This window comes from Lycium barbarum, chromosome 2 (genome assembly GCF_019175385.1).
Source record: "Lycium barbarum isolate Lr01 chromosome 2, ASM1917538v2, whole genome shotgun sequence".
Taxonomy (NCBI): Eukaryota; Viridiplantae; Streptophyta; class Magnoliopsida; order Solanales; family Solanaceae; genus Lycium; species Lycium barbarum.
Genome location: NC_083338.1, coordinates 22541695 through 22559903, shown reverse-complemented (window position 1 = coordinate 22559903; position 18209 = coordinate 22541695). Strand labels below are relative to the sequence as shown.

At 37.6% G+C, this 18209-nt stretch overlaps 1 pseudogene; it reads left to right on the top strand.

Moving 5' to 3' along the window:
• Nucleotides 1–507: 507 nt before the first annotated feature.
• Nucleotides 508–6563, top strand: LOC132628456 (protein TIC 214-like; annotated as a pseudogene).
• The last annotated feature ends 11646 nt before the right edge of the window (nt 6564–18209 follow it).

Sequence of the window (18209 nt, the reverse complement as noted above, 5' to 3'; positions counted from 1 at the left end):
ACAAATGATAGTGGAGTGTGCATTAAAGGCGATGCTGATGGTAGCGGTGTAACTGTTGTTTATTACGGTGTACTGCAGGAGATCATACAACATAAGTATCCAGGTTACCTTGAGAAGAAGATAACATTATTTCGGTGCAAGTGGTTTGATCCAAGCCAAAGAGGTACAAGGGTGAATCGTCAGCATAATGTAATTGAAGTCAAACACACGAGACAATACAATCGCTATGATCCCTTTATAATTGCACAAAATGCTAAGCAAGTGTATTCTGCTCCATATCCTTTGCGTAGGGATAAGGTTGATTGGTGGATGGTTATAAAGACTAAGCCTGTGGGGACAATTGAGGTTGATAATGCGTTAGATGTGGCATATCAAAACGATGTACCAGTTATTCATAAAATGTGGACACAGAGTTAGAAAATAGTCTAGAACATCCTCAACACATATTAGAAGAAGTTGATAAAGATGATGTAACTATCATAGAAAATGTTGAGGAAGAATCGACCGATGGACCTGAAACAAGCGATGGGGAAGAATCATCCGATGAAAATGAAACAAGCGAGGATGAGTGGGAGGATAACTAGTTGCATGTTAGTTTATTCTATACTTGGTAATGAAATAATTCTATACTTGTTAAATTTTTATTCTAACGTAATTAACTTTCTGTACTTGGTAATTGTATTAGTTCATTTATACTAACGTAAATTTGTATGCGGATGTCATCAGGTGGTAGTGATCAATGTAGAGGTAGAGGTAGAGGTCGAGGTACTACTAAGAAAAAAGATAAGAGACCTATAGATCCTATAGCTACTAGTAGCCAGTCCATTCCCTCCGCTCCACATATGTATGCACTCTACTCCGCCTCCTTTTTTTATACTTGGTTCTACTATGCAGCCCCAGTCAGATCAGTAGGTCTTCCAGGCGGCACCACCTCAGCCGCCCTCATTTACCCATCCTACTTTTGTACCTACACCTATGTATTGCCCATCACAGGGCAGATCTCCTAGCACATCGGTCACTTTGTCTCCTTCTCCTTCTCCACGTGGTACACCTCCCAGTGTATCTAATTTGCACCTTAGAGCTAGAAGCTCTGAGCCTGAGTCATAGCCATCCACACCAACTCTGAGCCAGGCTCATACCCATCCTTCTGCACCTGCATAGGCACCGGGATATCATGATCTACATCTGAGAGATACAGATTTGATGGGTCGGGTTTTCATAGTGCCTAAGGGAGCTAGGTAAGATTGTATTTTATTAAGTTTTCCTAAAGTTTTTTTAATCTTAATCTTATATGCGTTGAATTTTTTAACTGCAGGTACTATCCAGATCAGGAAACTACAAAAGCCATACTGGATGTTGTTTGGAGGCTTTATGGCGATCGATTTTATACTACATGGGGTGAAATTCCATATGATACTCGATAGGCTATGTTTAAAGAGTTTAACGTATGCATCTTATTATACGTTTCATAACTTGAATTTAATTTTATATATATCATCTAACATTAGCCATTTGATTTACAGATGTTGTGTACATGGGATCCAATACACAATGATAGGTTGCTGCAAACTTTGAGAAGGAGGGGAGTGCAAGGTTGTTGATTGGTTTTCGAGGGCTAGAAAGTATATAAGGAAGCCCAATGGCTAACCGACGGACAATGGGAGAAACTTAAGGCATATTGGGGAACCCCTGAGTTTATCGCCAAGTCTGAGCAGGCAAAGGTTGCCCGTGCGTCCCAGAAAAGTGGCTCTTTGAACACTGCGAGTGCAAGATGTTAGGGGCACGTGGCTAGGACAATGGTAAGTAGTATTATACTTTTAAAGTTACCTACGATCAATATGTCAATATTGAGTTATTAATTCTATCTTAGAATTTTTTTTACAGAAAAAGGCTACGGGACAGATGTCGACTCAGGATCAAATATTCCTAAAGACCCATACAAAAAGGAAGAAGCAGGAGTCAGATCCGATCGAATGGGTTGAGAATTGGGGTCATTATTCCTATGTAAGTGATAATTTTATTATTTAAGTAATTATATATAAGTCTAATTATGATATATTTGTTATATACTAAGTTTCATTTTTTAATATATAAACGCAATTTATGCAAGATGTGGACCGGTATAGCAAAACTCAGCCTGACCACCCGAGCTGTCCTCTGCTAGAATTAGAGGTATAATTTTGGTGTAGAGCAGTTGGGGGAGTACAAAAGGGTAGAGCATACGGTGTAGGCCCAAGGAACAACTTAAGTCGCCTTCGGTCAAGATTGCGAGGTGAAGGGTCTTCTCGACATGCCGAGGGAGTTGATAGTGTTCAGGTCGCAACAGTGGCGCAACAAATCGAAGAACTTAATTGGAAATTAGCTGAAACCGAGGCAAAAAGATAAATGACTCATGAGGATAGCTGGAAGCAAGGAACATTCTTTTGCGGCTTACCCGTTCTGTAAGAGAACGGTTCAACTGCTTAGGCGGTCTGGCGCATTATTCACTGCGCTTTATTTAAAGAAGTGCACCTCTTCACAAGGGTGATTAAAGTGCAACGAAATGCCTTAAAGTTGAATATGGTTCGCGAAGCATCTGGCTTACCGGTAATCTCCCATTCCCGCCGTCGAGAGACTTTAATAACTATAGCATGCCAGAAATTGGATTTGAACCAATGACTCCCGCCGTATGAAAGCAGTACTCTAACTACTGAGTTAATTAGGTCATTTATCATTCCAAAGAGAACCAAATGAAACCCATCCCGTCGATGGATTATAAATATCATATTACTTATAAGCAATACTAATCTAAGGAATACCACTCAAAGAGATCAAAGATTGTTGATGTTTATGGATCTACTACCAGAAATTCAATGCGTAATCTCAGCATTCAATGTGTATTCCTGAATAATCTCATTTTTCAATTATTCAACCATTTCATTTTACCAAGTTCAATGTTAGCCAGATTAGTCAACATTTATCTCTTTCGATGCAACGACAAGATCTTATTTGTAACAAGTGGTTTTGTTGGTTAGTTAATTGGTCACATTTTATTCATGAAATGGCTTGGATTGGTATTAGTATGGATACGACAAAGTCATTCTATTAGATCGAATAAGTACATTCGATCTAATAAGTACCTTGTGTTAGAATTGAGAAATTCTATGGCTCGGATCTTTAGTATTCTCTTATTTATTACCTGTGTCTATATTTAGGCAGAATACCCTCACCCATTCTTATTAAGAAACTGAAAGAAGCCTTAAAAACAGAAGAAAGGGTGGAAAGTGAGGAAGAAAGAGATGTAGAAATAGAAACTTCTTCCGAAATGAAGGGCACTAAACAGGAACAGGAGGGATCCACTGAAGAAGATCCTTATCCTTCTCCTTCCCTTTTTTCGGAAGAAGGGTGGGATCCGGACAAATTCGATGAAACGGAAGATATCCGAGTGAATGGAAAGGACAAAATAAAGGATAAATTCCACTCTCAAGTTACAGAGACAGGCTATAACAATATTAATACTAGTAATAGTCCAATTTATGATTATGAGGATTCTTATCTGAATAATAATAAGACGGGGAATCCAGAAAATTTTAAATTGCAACTGCTTGAAAAGGAAAATGAAAATAAAGATCTCTTCGGCTTTCAAAAACCTCTTGTGAGTCTTCTTTTCGATTATAATCGATGGAATCGACCATTTCGCTACATAAAGAATAATCGATTTGAACAGGCCGTAAGAACGGAAATGTCACAATATTTTTTGACACATGTAAAAGTGATGGAAAACTAAGAATATCTTTTACATACCCACCAAGTTTATCAACTTTTTGGAAAATGATAAAAAGAAGGCTACTCCTATTGTCAGTCCAAAAAACGCTCCCTAATGAACTGGACAATCAGTGGGTTTCTACTAACAAAGAAAAAAGTAATAATCTAAATAAGGAATTTTTCAATCGACTTGAGGTTCTAGACAAGGAATCTCTTTCTCTGGATATACTCGAAACAAGAACTAGATTGTGTAATGATGATACTAAAAAAGAATACGTGCCTAAAATGTATGATCCTTTGTTAAATGGACCATATCGAGGAACAATCAAAAAAGAGTTTTCACCTTCAATCATAAACAATACTTCGCTAGAAAATTGGAAAGAGAGAGTTATACTAAATAGGATTCATACTATCTTTCTTCCGAATACTGATTACCAAGAATTTGAACAAAAAATGGATACGGTTGATAAAAACCCATTATCAACAGAAATTGACGAGTTCTTAACTTTAATCAATGAGTTTGGTAACGAACCAAAATCGAGTTTAAATTTGAAAGACCCTTGTTTATTTTCAGACCAAGAGCATGGAAGAGTGAATTTAGAAAAAAGAACACAATTTTTAAAATTTGTATTCAATGCAATTGATCCTAATGGGACAAAATCTGGAAAAAAATCGATTGGAATAAAAGAAATCAGTAAAAAATACCTCGCTGGTCACATAAATTAATCACCGAATTGGAACAACAATTGGGTGAATTTAAAGAGGGCGCATCACTGGATCATCAAATTCGTTCAAGAAAAGCTAGACGTGTAGTGATTTATACTACCAACATGGAGAGTAACGATCCTGAGGTCAAAGAAGAAGTGGCTTTAATAAGCTATTCGCAACAATCAGATTTTTGGCGAGGTATGATTAAAGGCTCTATGCGGGCTCAAAGGCGAGGTATGATTATAGGCTCTATGCGGGCTCAAAGGCGCAAAACAGTTATTTGGAAACTATTTCAAGCAAATGCGCATTCCCCCTTTTTTCTCGACAGAATAACCCCCATCGTCTTTTTTCTTTTGATATCTCTGAACTGATTAAACCAATTTTTCGAAATTGGGCAGGTAAAGAGGGAGAATTCGAGATTCTAGAGTCTAGCGAAGACCAAACAAACAGGGAAGAGAAAAAAGAAAAGGACAAAAAAGTGGAGAACAAAACACAGAAGGAAAAATCACGGATAGCGATAGCAGAAGCCTGGGATAGCATTCCTTTTGTGCAAATAATAAGAGGTTCTATGTTAATAACTCAATCAATTCTTCGAAAATATATTCTATTACCTTCATTAATAATAGCCAAAAATCTCGGGCGTATGTTATTCTTGCAACTTCCTGAATGGTCTGAAGATTTGCAGGAATGGAATAGAGAAATGCATATTAAATGTACTTATAATGGTGTTCAATTATCAGAAACAGAATTTCCAAAAAATTGGTTGAGGGATGGGATTCAGATCAAAAATTTATTTCCTTTTTGTCTGAAACCTTGGCATATATCTAAACTGTACCCCTCCCATGGAGAGCTAATGAAAAAGAAAAAACAAAAAGATGATTTCTGTTTTTTAACAGTTTGGGGAATGGAAACTGAAGCTCCCTTTGGTTCTTCCCGAAGGCGCCCTTCCTTTTTTGAGCCCATTTTTAAGGAACTTGAAAAAAAACTGGAAAATTAAAAAAGAAATTTTTTATAACTATAAAAGTTTTAAAAGGAAAAACAAAAATATTTCAAAGAGTTTCAAAAGAAACCAAAAAATGGCTTATCAAAAGTATTCTATTTCTAAAAGAAATAAGAGAAGAACTTTCAAAAGTTTCAAAAGTCATTCAAATCGTATTATTTAGATTCAAAGAAATATCTGAATCGAATGAAACGAAAAAAGAAAAAGTTTCTCTAATTAGTAATCAGATAATTAACGAATCATTTAGTCAAATTGAATCTGGAAATTGGCCAAATTCTTCACTGATAGAAACCAAAATGAAGGATTTGACTGATAGAACAAGAACAATAAAAAATCAAATAGAAAGAATTACAAAAGAGAAAAAGAAAGTAACTCCAGAAATAGACATTAGTCCTAATAAAACAAATAATATTAAAAAATTAGAATCGCCAACAAATATTTTCCAAATATTAAAAAGAAGAAATACTCGACTAATATGGAAATTCCTTTATTTTCTAAAATTATTCATTCAAAGATTATACATCGATCTATTTTTATCTATCATTAATATTCCCAGAATTAATACACAACTCTTTCTTGAATCAACAAATAAATTGATTGATAAATACATTTCCAATAATGAAATAAATCAAGAAAAAATAATAATAATAATAAAAAATTCACTTTATTTCGACTACAAAAAAGGTCCCTTTCTAATATTAGTAAGAAAAATTCACATATTTTTTTTTATTTATCCTACTTGTCACAAGCATATGTATTTTACAAATTATCACAAACCCAAGTTATTAATTTGGCTAAATTTGGATCTGTTCTTCAATATAACAGAACGTCTTTTTTCCTTAAAACTAAAATAAAGGACTATTTTAGAACACTAGGAATATTTCATTCTGAATTAAAACATAAGAAACTTCAGAGTTATAGAATCAATCAATGGAAAAACTGGTTAAGACAGCATTATCAATACGATTTATCTCAAATTAGATGGTCTAGATTAATGCCACAAAAATGGCGAAATAGGGTTAATCAAAGTTGTATGGCTCAAAATCAAAATCGAAATTTAAACAAATGGAATTCATATGAAAACGACCAATTAATTCATTACAAAAGTTGAGGAAAGTAAATTTATAAAAGCGAACCTTGAATCGCTCAAGGCACAAGTTAAAAGCCACATTGCATGTGGACCATTTGGTGTGCCCCCTTCTCCCCTCCTCCCCCCCCCCCCCCCTTCCGACCCAGAATATGATGATGCAGATGATGATGACGGTGATTGCCCGGACACGGATGGAGAGTTGTAGTAGTTTGGATTTCATAATGGACTTATGTTTCTATGCTTTATGGACTTATGTTAAAACTATGTGGAACTAGTTAATGGTACTTTTGGTTGGACATTTGAATATTTTGAACTTTGAAGGTCTATTTAGATCGTATTTGACGTGTTTAGATAGTGTTTGTTGTGATTGATTGTTACTTAGAGTGATTTTATCTGTCGTAGCTCTTTTAGAATTGATTTGGAGCATTTTAGTGTTGGTTTTGAGCAGGTTTTTGTGTTGGTTTTGTCGAGGTGTGGCTGCAGAAAACGCAGCAATTTTCCCAGAAAACCAACGAAAAAACCGACGCAGTCCTTGATTTTTTATAAAATTTAAATTATTTCTTTTTATATTAAAAGAATTAAAAATTTAAATATTTTTTTATTTTTTATTATTGGATAAAAAATCGACGGACCCCGTAAGCGACGCAGCCCGTCAATAAAAATCGACGCAGTCCATCGGTTTCCACAAAGAGACGCTATGAAAACTGACGAACCATGTTGGGTTGTTTTCCCGACGGTTTCAATGAAAAAAGAGACGCGGGCCGTTAGTTTTTGATAGCTTTTTAGTAGTGTTCGCAGGTCACCCATGGGCTGTGCTGCCGAGATTGTCACGACCCAATTTGGCTAAGTCGTGCAGGCACTTACCTTTCCTACCTCGGTAAGCGAACGCTCAACCCAATGGAAATAAAGACATAACTAATTAATCAATCAAGCGGAAGAGAATAATCATGTAAGTCTTACAATAATATATAATAAAAATAGTGCAGAAATAAGGAAATACCCCCAAGGGTCTGGTCTAAGCCATACAAGAGGAGTCTTCAAGGCAGTGAACATCTCGTGCTCACCCTATAAACTCAAAGCAGTCCTGATAGCGACTATCAGCCACGGGAGACGGAAGAACACCCAACCTGGAACTCTGCACTCATAAAAGAATGAAGTAAGTGCAGGTCAGTGCAAAACCACGGTACAAATAGGTATCATAGGCCAACTAAGTTTAGCTAACACAATCCAGACAATAATGCAAGATAGGCATATAAATCAACAGGTACAAGTCAAACATAATCGGAACCAAGTGCGCCTAAGTAGAGCATCTAAACCCAAATGTGCCAAGTCTCAATATGTCCAATTCGAAACCAACATCACAAGTAAAACACCAAATCATCTCGATATAAGCCATGATTCAATGTAATGCAATAATGTATGAATGCAAATGGAATGCCATGAAATGTTGTGTACATGTTACACCCCGTGGTTCTGTATGTTGAAATTCATAAGTATTGGTTGTTTCAAGTATGGACTTTGAAGTAGCCCTCGTAACCGTAAGTTAAGGTGTGGCCCACATGCTGGAATTGTTTAAGGACATATGAAAAGTGATATCAGTAGTACATGGGAAGTTGAGTAAGTCTTAAGAAGGACCCTTAAGCCGAATATGGTCATAAGCCCTCCAAAAGGATGATTTAAGGATATGTTTTCGGATGATTTGACTTGGAGGGGCCAAAACGCTATTATAAGTTTGGAATTTGGAAACACATCAACAATGAAAGTTGTAGATAATTGAAAGAGCTTTCCAACCATAGGTCGTGGGCCCTCATATGATATAGGGATCAAGAGTTATGATCATTTTAAGATAAAGACTCCAAGCTACCAAATGGCCTCCATGGGTCCCACTTGAGAAGGTCGGTGGAACCGACTTATGAGGGGTATAAATACCCCCATTAACTCCCCTTTTTCAGCATTTTACATTCTAAATAGTCCTAGAAAATTCCTAACACAACCCCCAAACATTTATAGCCCATTAAATCAGGAATTTAACAAGATTACACCAAACTAGTCCATGAAAGGTGATTGTTCTTGCTTCTACTTGATGTTGTGGTAAGTTTGGTGTTGAAGAAAGTTTGTGTGGCTTAGTTTCTTCAATTATAAGGTATGTTCTTCACCCTATCTCTTATGTTAAGTTGATTTGAAGGTTTAGCAAATCTTAAAAGTGAAAATAGTTATGGAGGAAAGGTCATAAAGTGTTGTATTGTAGTTGTTGTGTTATGGAGTATTTTGAACAAGTTGTGGCTGTTTGGTTGGGCTGATTTAGATGCATATGGATGGTATCTAATGTTGTTGGTGTGTTGATGAGATTATGCTCTTTGATTGGGAAGAAAGGAGGTGTATATTGTTGTTGTATGTTGAAAAACATCGTGTGGGATGTTTTATGGACTACAAAAAAGGTCCCTTTCTAATATTAGTAAGAAAAATTCACATATTTTTTTTTATTTATCCTACTTGTCACAAGCATATGTATTTTACAAATTATCACAAACCCAAGTTATTAATTTGGCTAAATTTGGATCTGTTCTTCAATATAACAGAACGTCTTTTTTCCTTAAAACTAAAATAAAGGACTATTTTAGAACACTAGGAATATTTCATTCTGAATTAAAACATAAGAAACTTCAGAGTTATAGAATCAATCAATGGAAAAACTGGTTAAGACAGCATTATCAATACGATTTATCTCAAATTAGATGGTCTAGATTAATGCCACAAAAATGGCGAAATAGGGTTAATCAAAGTTGTATGGCTCAAAATCAAAATCGAAATTTAAACAAATGGAATTCATATGAAAACGACCAATTAATTCATTACAAAAGTTGAGGAAAGTAAATTTATAAAAGCGAACCTTGAATCGCTCAAGGCACAAGTTAAAAGCCACATTGCATGTGGACCATTTGGTGTGCCCCCTTCTCCCCTCCTCCCCCCCCCCCCCCCCCCCCCCTTCCGACCCAGAATATGATGATGCAGATGATGATGACGGTGATTGCCCGGACACGGATGGAGAGTTGTAGTAGTTTGGATTTCATAATGGACTTATGTTTCTATGCTTTATGGACTTATGTTAAAACTATGTGGAACTAGTTAATGGTACTTTTGGTTGGACATTTGAATATTTTGAACTTTGAAGGTCTATTTAGATCGTATTTGACGTGTTTAGATAGTGTTTGTTGTGATTGATTGTTACTTAGAGTGATTTTATCTGTCGTAGCTCTTTTAGAATTGATTTGGAGCATTTTAGTGTTGGTTTTGAGCAGGTTTTTGTGTTGGTTTTGTCGAGGTGTGGCTGCAGAAAACGCAGCAATTTTCCCAGAAAACCAACGAAAAAACCGACGCAGTCCTTGATTTTTTATAAAATTTAAATTATTTCTTTTTATATTAAAAGAATTAAAAATTTAAATATTTTTTTATTTTTTATTATTGGATAAAAAATCGACGGACCCCGTAAGCGACGCAGCCCGTCAATAAAAATCGACGCAGTCTATCGGTTTCCACAAAGAGACGCTATGAAAACTGACGAACCATGTTGGGTTGTTTTCCCGACGGTTTCAATGAAAAAAGAGACGCGGGCCGTTAGTTTTTGATAGCTTTTTAGTAGTGTTCGCAGGTCACCCATGGGCTGTGCTGCCGAGATTGTCACGACCCAATTTGGCTAAGTCGTGCAGGCACTTACCTTTCCTACCTCGGTAAGCGAACGCTCAACCCAATGGAAATAAAGACATAACTAATTAATCAATCAAGCGGAAGAGAATAATCATGTAAGTCTTACAATAATATATAATAAAAATAGTGCAGAAATAAGGAAATACCCCCAAGGGTCTGGTCTAAGCCATACAAGAGGAGTCTTCAAGGCAGTGAACATCTCGTGCTCACCCTATAAACTCAAAGCAGTCCTGATAGCGACTATCAGCCACGGGAGACGGAAGAACACCCAACCTGGAACTCTGCACTCATAAAAGAATGAAGTAAGTGCAGGTCAGTGCAAAACCACGGTACAAATAGGTATCATAGGCCAACTAAGTTTAGCTAACACAATCCAGACAATAATGCAAGATAGGCATATAAATCAACAGGTACAAGTCAAACATAATCGGAACCAAGTGCGCCTAAGTAGAGCATCTAAACCCAAATGTGCCAAGTCTCAATATGTCCAATTCGAAACCAACATCACAAGTAAAACACCAAATCATCTCGATATAAGCCATGATTCAATGTAATGCAATAATGTATGAATGCAAATGGAATGCCATGAAATGTTGTGTACATGTTACACCCCGTGGTTCTGTATGTTGAAATTCATAAGTATTGGTTGTTTCAAGTATGGACTTTGAAGTAGCCCTCGTAACCGTAAGTTAAGGTGTGGCCCACATGCTGGAATTGTTTAAGGACATATGAAAAGTGATATCAGTAGTACATGGGAAGTTGAGTAAGTCTTAAGAAGGACCCTTAAGCCGAATATGGTCATAAGCCCTCCAAAAGGATGATTTAAGGATATGTTTTCGGATGATTTGACTTGGAGGGGCCAAAACGCTATTATAAGTTTGGAATTTGGAAACACATCAACAATGAAAGTTGTAGATAATTGAAAGAGCTTTCCAACCATAGGTCGTGGGCCCTCATATGATATAGGGATCAAGAGTTATGATCATTTTAAGATAAAGACTCCAAGCTACCAAATGGCCTCCATGGGTCCCACTTGAGAAGGTCGGTGGAACCGACTTATGAGGGGTATAAATACCCCCATTAACTCCCCTTTTTCAGCATTTTACATTCTAAATAGTCCTAGAAAATTCCTAACACAACCCCCAAACATTTATAGCCCATTAAATCAGGAATTTAACAAGATTACACCAAACTAGTCCATGAAAGGTGATTGTTCTTGCTTCTACTTGATGTTGTGGTAAGTTTGGTGTTGAAGAAAGTTTGTGTGGCTTAGTTTCTTCAATTATAAGGTATGTTCTTCACCCTATCTCTTATGTTAAGTTGATTTGAAGGTTTAGCAAATCTTAAAAGTGAAAATAGTTATGGAGGAAAGGTCATAAAGTGTTGTATTGTAGTTGTTGTGTTATGGAGTATTTTGAACAAGTTGTGGCTGTTTGGTTGGGCTGATTTAGATGCATATGGATGGTATCTAATGTTGTTGGTGTGTTGATGAGATTATGCTCTTTGATTGGGAAGAAAGGAGGTGTATATTGTTGTTGTATGTTGAAAAACATCGTGTGGGATGTTTTATGGAATATTTTGGTATTGATGATGATGTTGTTGATATTAGTGTTGCTATTATTGTTGTTTTGTTGTTATTGCGATTTCAGGCTAGGGATACAAATAGGGGAGATGCTGTCGAAATTTCGGCAGATCCTAGAAAGGGTGAACTTAAAGGCTTAGGATAAGCACTTGATAACGAGCCTAACGATAGTGTGAATTCTCTTGATTGTAGATTTGCGAGTTAGAGAAGTAGAAGTTGAGCGAATAGATAAGCTTCAAGGTATGTAAAGTTATCCCTTCCTTCTTTTGGCATGAATTATATAAAGTGAGCGAACGACGAACATACATGACTCCAATGAACTTTAGTTCTCAGTAGTGCTTGACATGACTGCTGTTTTTTATTCTTAAGTGTTGGTCCATTCTGCTTATTTTTCTCGAGTTCTAAATGGTGATTCAGTTTGTACATGATTGATCTTATGGTATCACTTCACCGAGTCCCTCACTAGAGGGCCGGGTACGTATTCGTGCATATTGTTATTACATCATTTCACCGAGTCCCTCACTAGAGGGCCGAGTACGTATTCGTGCATAGTTTCACTGCATTGTTCACCGAGTCCCTCACTAGAGGGCCGGGTATGTATATTATCTATATATTTTACCGAGTCCCATAATGGGCCGGGTACGCTATATATTTCACCGAGTCCCATAATGGGCTATTATATATATATATATATATGCATGACTCATCTCATAAGGCACAGATGCATTGGTATCCTTGATTATCACACTTGTCTCCTATCATCTTTTACTCTGTCATGATCTTCTTTATCGTACTTCATGCTTTACATACTCAGTATAATTATCCGTACAGACCTCCTTTCTTTGGGGGCTGCGTTTCATGCCTGCAGGTACAGATACTCAGGTTGGTGATCCTCCAGCTTAGGACTGCTACTCAGCTGCTTGGAAAGCTCCATTGTTCTGGGGCTTGAGTCATTTTAGTACATATCCTTTTGGTATAGACTTATGCATATTCAAGGGTACGACGAGGCCCCGTATCGCCATGTTTCACTGTTATACTCTTAGAGGTCTGTAGACATATGTGGGTTGTGTATATATGTTTTTGTTAGCTATATCGATGTAGTTCATTTTGGATGTCCTCGTGTATAGTGGCAGCCTTGTCGGCTTGCATATTTGCTATGTCTTGATTAGCTGTGACTTCTCAGGAGACAGGTTCATTTTGATATATGACATGATGAGTTTACATCATGCTTTTACAGATTTCCATACTATTTTCAATTTCAATCTGATTGTATCTAGCAGGTTCGTATACGGGTGTCCAGCTCGGGCACTAATCACGGCCCATCAGTTTGAGTCGTGACAGAAGTGGTATCAGAGCAGTTCATCCTAGGGATTGTCTACAGACCATGTTCGGTAAAGTCCTGTTTAGGGGTGTGAAGCCGGCCACACTGATAAACAGGAGGTTGCAGGGCATTTCGGAATCATTGACCTTTCTTTCTATCTTAGATCGTGCGATTGAGCCAGAGTCTAGGAGAGATCGTTTCTCACCCCTTTTCCTGTAGGTAGGTGCAGACTGACGAGAGATGAAGAGATCAGCCTCGGATAGTGGGGGTGCTAAGAAGTCCCCCAGAGTAGATTCGGGACCTCAGGCTCCAGGACGGAGCAGAAGGAACCTCAATTATTCTATTAGGACTGATCCCTCGGAAGACCTAGCGACGATTCCTCCAGAGTTTCTGACTTCCATAGAGGAGGACCTCTCAGAGGACAGTTACGACACAGACCCGTCTGAGGGTTCGTCTGGGATACCGGAGGAGGAGATTCCTGAGCCCGTACCAGCTGCTCCTGTGGCAGAGCACTACGTCAGACCAGCTACCCCGGTGAGTGTTACTGATTACTCTAGCCCTCTATCTGGGCTGTTGGTAAACCAGGAGTTGCCCGATTATCCATATTCCTCGGACTCAGATGAGAGAGATGATGAATGTCACGACCCAGCTCCGTAGACCGCGACTGGTGCCCTATTTGGATACCCCAACCAGACTTTCATACTAACTCTTCATATTCTACTTTAATTCAGATTTCATATTAATCATTTTTAAACAGATTTGAAATCAAATATCATCTTAAGCGGTCTCGCGTGCAAAAATATCATATCAAATCCAAAAGGGACGGCGGAATACACATCGCCGAACATATATATACATATACAAACATATGGGCCGTTATGGCCGCCATAACAGACGGGACCGCATTAAGACGCAAATCAGAAACAAAACGAACACACATAGGACCCACGACCCACATATATGACTACAGGCCTCTACAAACCAAAACGGAATCATATGACGGGACAGGGCCCCGCCGTACCCCAAATATTAAAATATACAGAAGCATATGCACAAAACATATATACCAAAAGATGAGCTCGGGATCAAAGGGAGCAATCCAAGATAGCAGAATATGTAGCCTACACTGGCGGGTCTCCTGCACGTATGTCTGTACCTGCGGGCATGAAACGTAGCCCCCGAAGAAAGGGGGTCAGTACGAAAGATGTACTGAGTATGTAAGGCATAGAGTACAGAAATCCAACCATAACTGACATAAAAGGTACAGGAAGCAAATACCGATCTGGTATATCAAAGGCTATGCTGAAAGCATATGTATATATGTATATATATATATATATATATATATATAATGCAAATAAAAATCATGCATAAGGCTCAGGAACGTGGTCACCACCCCGACGCTGGTGCCACAACACAACATAACTCCAGAAGGTTTCAAATCTCCGTACAACCCCGAACATAACACATCATCACAACATATCATAAGCCATATCACAGCATAACTCCATAAACGGTACCCGACCCTATGGCGAGGTCTCGGGAACCGTAACACAGCATACTGCCGAATGTATCATAATACGCACGATCACAAAATCGGCCCGGGAACCGGCGAACGATATCATAGTAGTAGGCACGAGCAGAGTAGTGCGGAAACTAATGTAATTTGCATATCAAAACATTTATGAAACTTGATATAATCATATGAAAACCCGTTGGGTATACTAGTCTGAACAACTGATCAATACGGAGTTTATCTCACCAACAATACTTCTGAAATCGTATTTATAGTTCAAAATATAAATCAGAATATCATGGAGCAATTAAAACATTATTCTATAATAGCCAAAGTCATAAGCAAAAGTCTCTTTCCGATATCATACAAAGATAAGTCTATTAGGGCAAACGAAGGGGTTTCGGAGTTAGTGGGCCCACCTCGGGTCAAGTCGAGGTGGCGTATGTGATTTACGAACATTAGACCCTATGAAGTCACCTATGAAAGTTTCAAGGGGATTCGGTTACGTTTATGACAATTATGGATATTTGAACATTTCTTTCCAACAAAACAAAGTTTCTAATTCAATTCTGTTGAATGAAATAATACCAAAAGGAAACTCAGATTTCTATGAACGGAATAATCCCCGAGGCTCAAATCCAGACCTAGTACATCTAGGACATGCCAAAAGAAGGAAAGGGATAGCTTTACATACCTCACTTGCGCCTTACGCTCGTTTAAGCTCAAATCCCGTTTACTCCAGAATATATAAATGGTCACAATTACCAAATGTAAATCATAAGCTTTAGTGACTCAATCTTAAACCATACTTGTCTACAAATATTTGGGCAGCACCTCCCCTATAAATTCAACACCCCGAGAATTTAACTCGGCCAAAATTCCAACAACAACACCCACAACAATCACAACAACATCAAGAATCACAACAAGATACATTCTAACATAAATGTTCTTCCTTTCTACATTATGCAACAATTCCCATCCCAACTTCACACTTCCAACCCAATATCAACGTTCTCATATTCATCTACTAATTCAAGATTATTTAAACATAACTCAATAGAATTTCAAGTAATACTCAAGGATTCAAACAATCCCGACAATTCCATATTCTATCCAAAACTTCTACAAATGCGACAAAATAACAAAATCGCATTGTTTTCTTCCAAATTCACTAACAACAACCATAATCCACATTTTAAAATCCTACTTTCATAGTTACATAAAAACTATGTTAAAAACATATAATTCCCCATAATGACATACAACCATTTTCGATGCCGACTCGATTCATAAAACCCTTATTTACGTCACAAATGCCACAACGACGCAACTAACGAACTAAATAGAATTTAATGCATCTCTTCCCATCATCACCATGGCACACGGCCATGCACCTACACACACACATACACGGCTATGCACACACACATCACAATTTCATTATCCTCATCCAATTCCAATCATTATAACATATACACTTATTCCATAACACAAAAGAATAGAATTCTTACCTTTTTCTTCAAATTCTCACTCGCCGCAAGCGTTGTTTTCTCGCTTAACTAATTATGCCACGCCGGAGAGCGTCTTGAGCTCACTAAGAATTCAAGAAGAACAAGATTTTAGAATCAAAGTTGATGGACTTGGATTTTTTTTTCTCCTAGGTTCGGCCGAATGGTGTTCTTGGCTCTCTCTTGTTTTTTTTTTGTTTCTTGAATTTTCTTGAAGAAAATGGAGACTTAGCCCCTCTTATATTATTAATCACATGGTTAATAACTTGGGCTTGGGCCAAGGCCATATGGCCGGGCACCCCTATACACTTTGGGCCTTATTTATTTGAAATTTTTGTGAGCCCAATTAGCTATGGATCATATTAGTAATTTACGGAACTAATTTCAAAATTTCCAATTTTTGCCCTTAACCTTCCCCGATGTTTCCGCGTCAATATTTTTCATGAGCAACAACACATATATATATATCAAATGAAATCAAAATATGGCCTTGTTCTTTCCAAGTCACATTTATTTCGAAATTTCCGAATATGCGAAATTGCGGGATGTAACAATGAAGGCCAGACGAGCAGATGATGGGAAGATCATAATGAAGAGCACACTTCACTTTATAGCCCACCAGGTCAGAATAAGGACCGATCGACTACAGGTATACGAGTCTTTGTTGGAGATTCCTATGTATGTGCTTTTGCTGTAGATTATTTCTTAATAGTGGCGAGCGAAAATCCTAAAGGGATCAAAAACCAAGTATTTATAAGTAACGGCGACCAGGGTGTTTTCGCCACCATTGAGAATCTTGAAATCTAGGATGGAAGGTAGTTATACGCGCAGATGAAAGGTGAATATTGAGGATTGAAAAGGCCAAAATAGTATTTGCATAGTCGGGAGAGTAAGAGATTCTTGCTAATTTGGAGGGAGATGCATTATGAGAATGTATTGGAATCTATTAGAACTTTAAATTGTTCTAGGTCATGTGAGAAAGGTTATGCGGTAAGGTGGATGCGATCATACCAGCACTAATGCACCGGATTTCATTAGAGCTTCAAGGTTAAGCGTGCTGGGGGTGAGAGAAATACTAGGATGGGTGACCCTTTGGGAAGCATATTAAGAGCTCTACAAATTCAGACATAAGAAACAGATGAGAAGCTAGAGTAACTTAAGGGAAATTGGAGTATGCGGAGTGGTTGGAACCCTAGAAGATCGCGAAGGATGCGGTGGACTAGACTGGCAAAGAGAAAGAAGGTGTATCACAACTCTAGAATTAGGATGAGTTCGAATAGTAATTAGAGATACTTTGTAAGCGAGGTGTTAGTAACTATATATATATGTATATGTATGACATCCCATATGTGGATGCGCCAACTGTTATGTATGTCCCAGCAACCGACGTTGCTATGTATTGAAGACATTAATTGAACAGGGTAGCGAAGTTCAAGTAACAAGTGTTACCAGGTAAGTTGACGTTATTTTTACTACAGGTGAGATGTGGAAAGTCCTAATGCAATGACATCCGAGAAAGGAAGAAAATGAGTATATAGAAAGTAAGGAGATCAAACTGTCGTGGAAAAAAAAATGTAAGGAACAAGGGTGAGTGAATCTTCCGAGAGAGATGACGGGTAAAGCACGGGACTATTTGGATAAAATTCGAAGGTAGGCATGCGAAAGGGATAAAGTGTGGTAGTGGAACAAAAAAAACGAATGTGTGGGGCTGGAGAACAGACTTTGATAAGTGGGACTAAAGGATAGTAACCACAACTAGGAATGTGAAGTAAGAGAAAGAATGATCAGGCCCTGCAACGTTGCTAAGAGATTTTTAGCTCTCGAAAGATATATATATATATATATATATATATATATATATATATATATATATATATATATATATATATATATATACGGATAAGTGTGTAGTCATATTGACATGGTTGCCTCAGATATGGAGAAGCTTTCCTAAAAGATGACTTAAGAATAGAATGGATTTGCACGTTTAAAGGAATGAATTTCAGGGTCGACACTATAAAATAACAAGTGG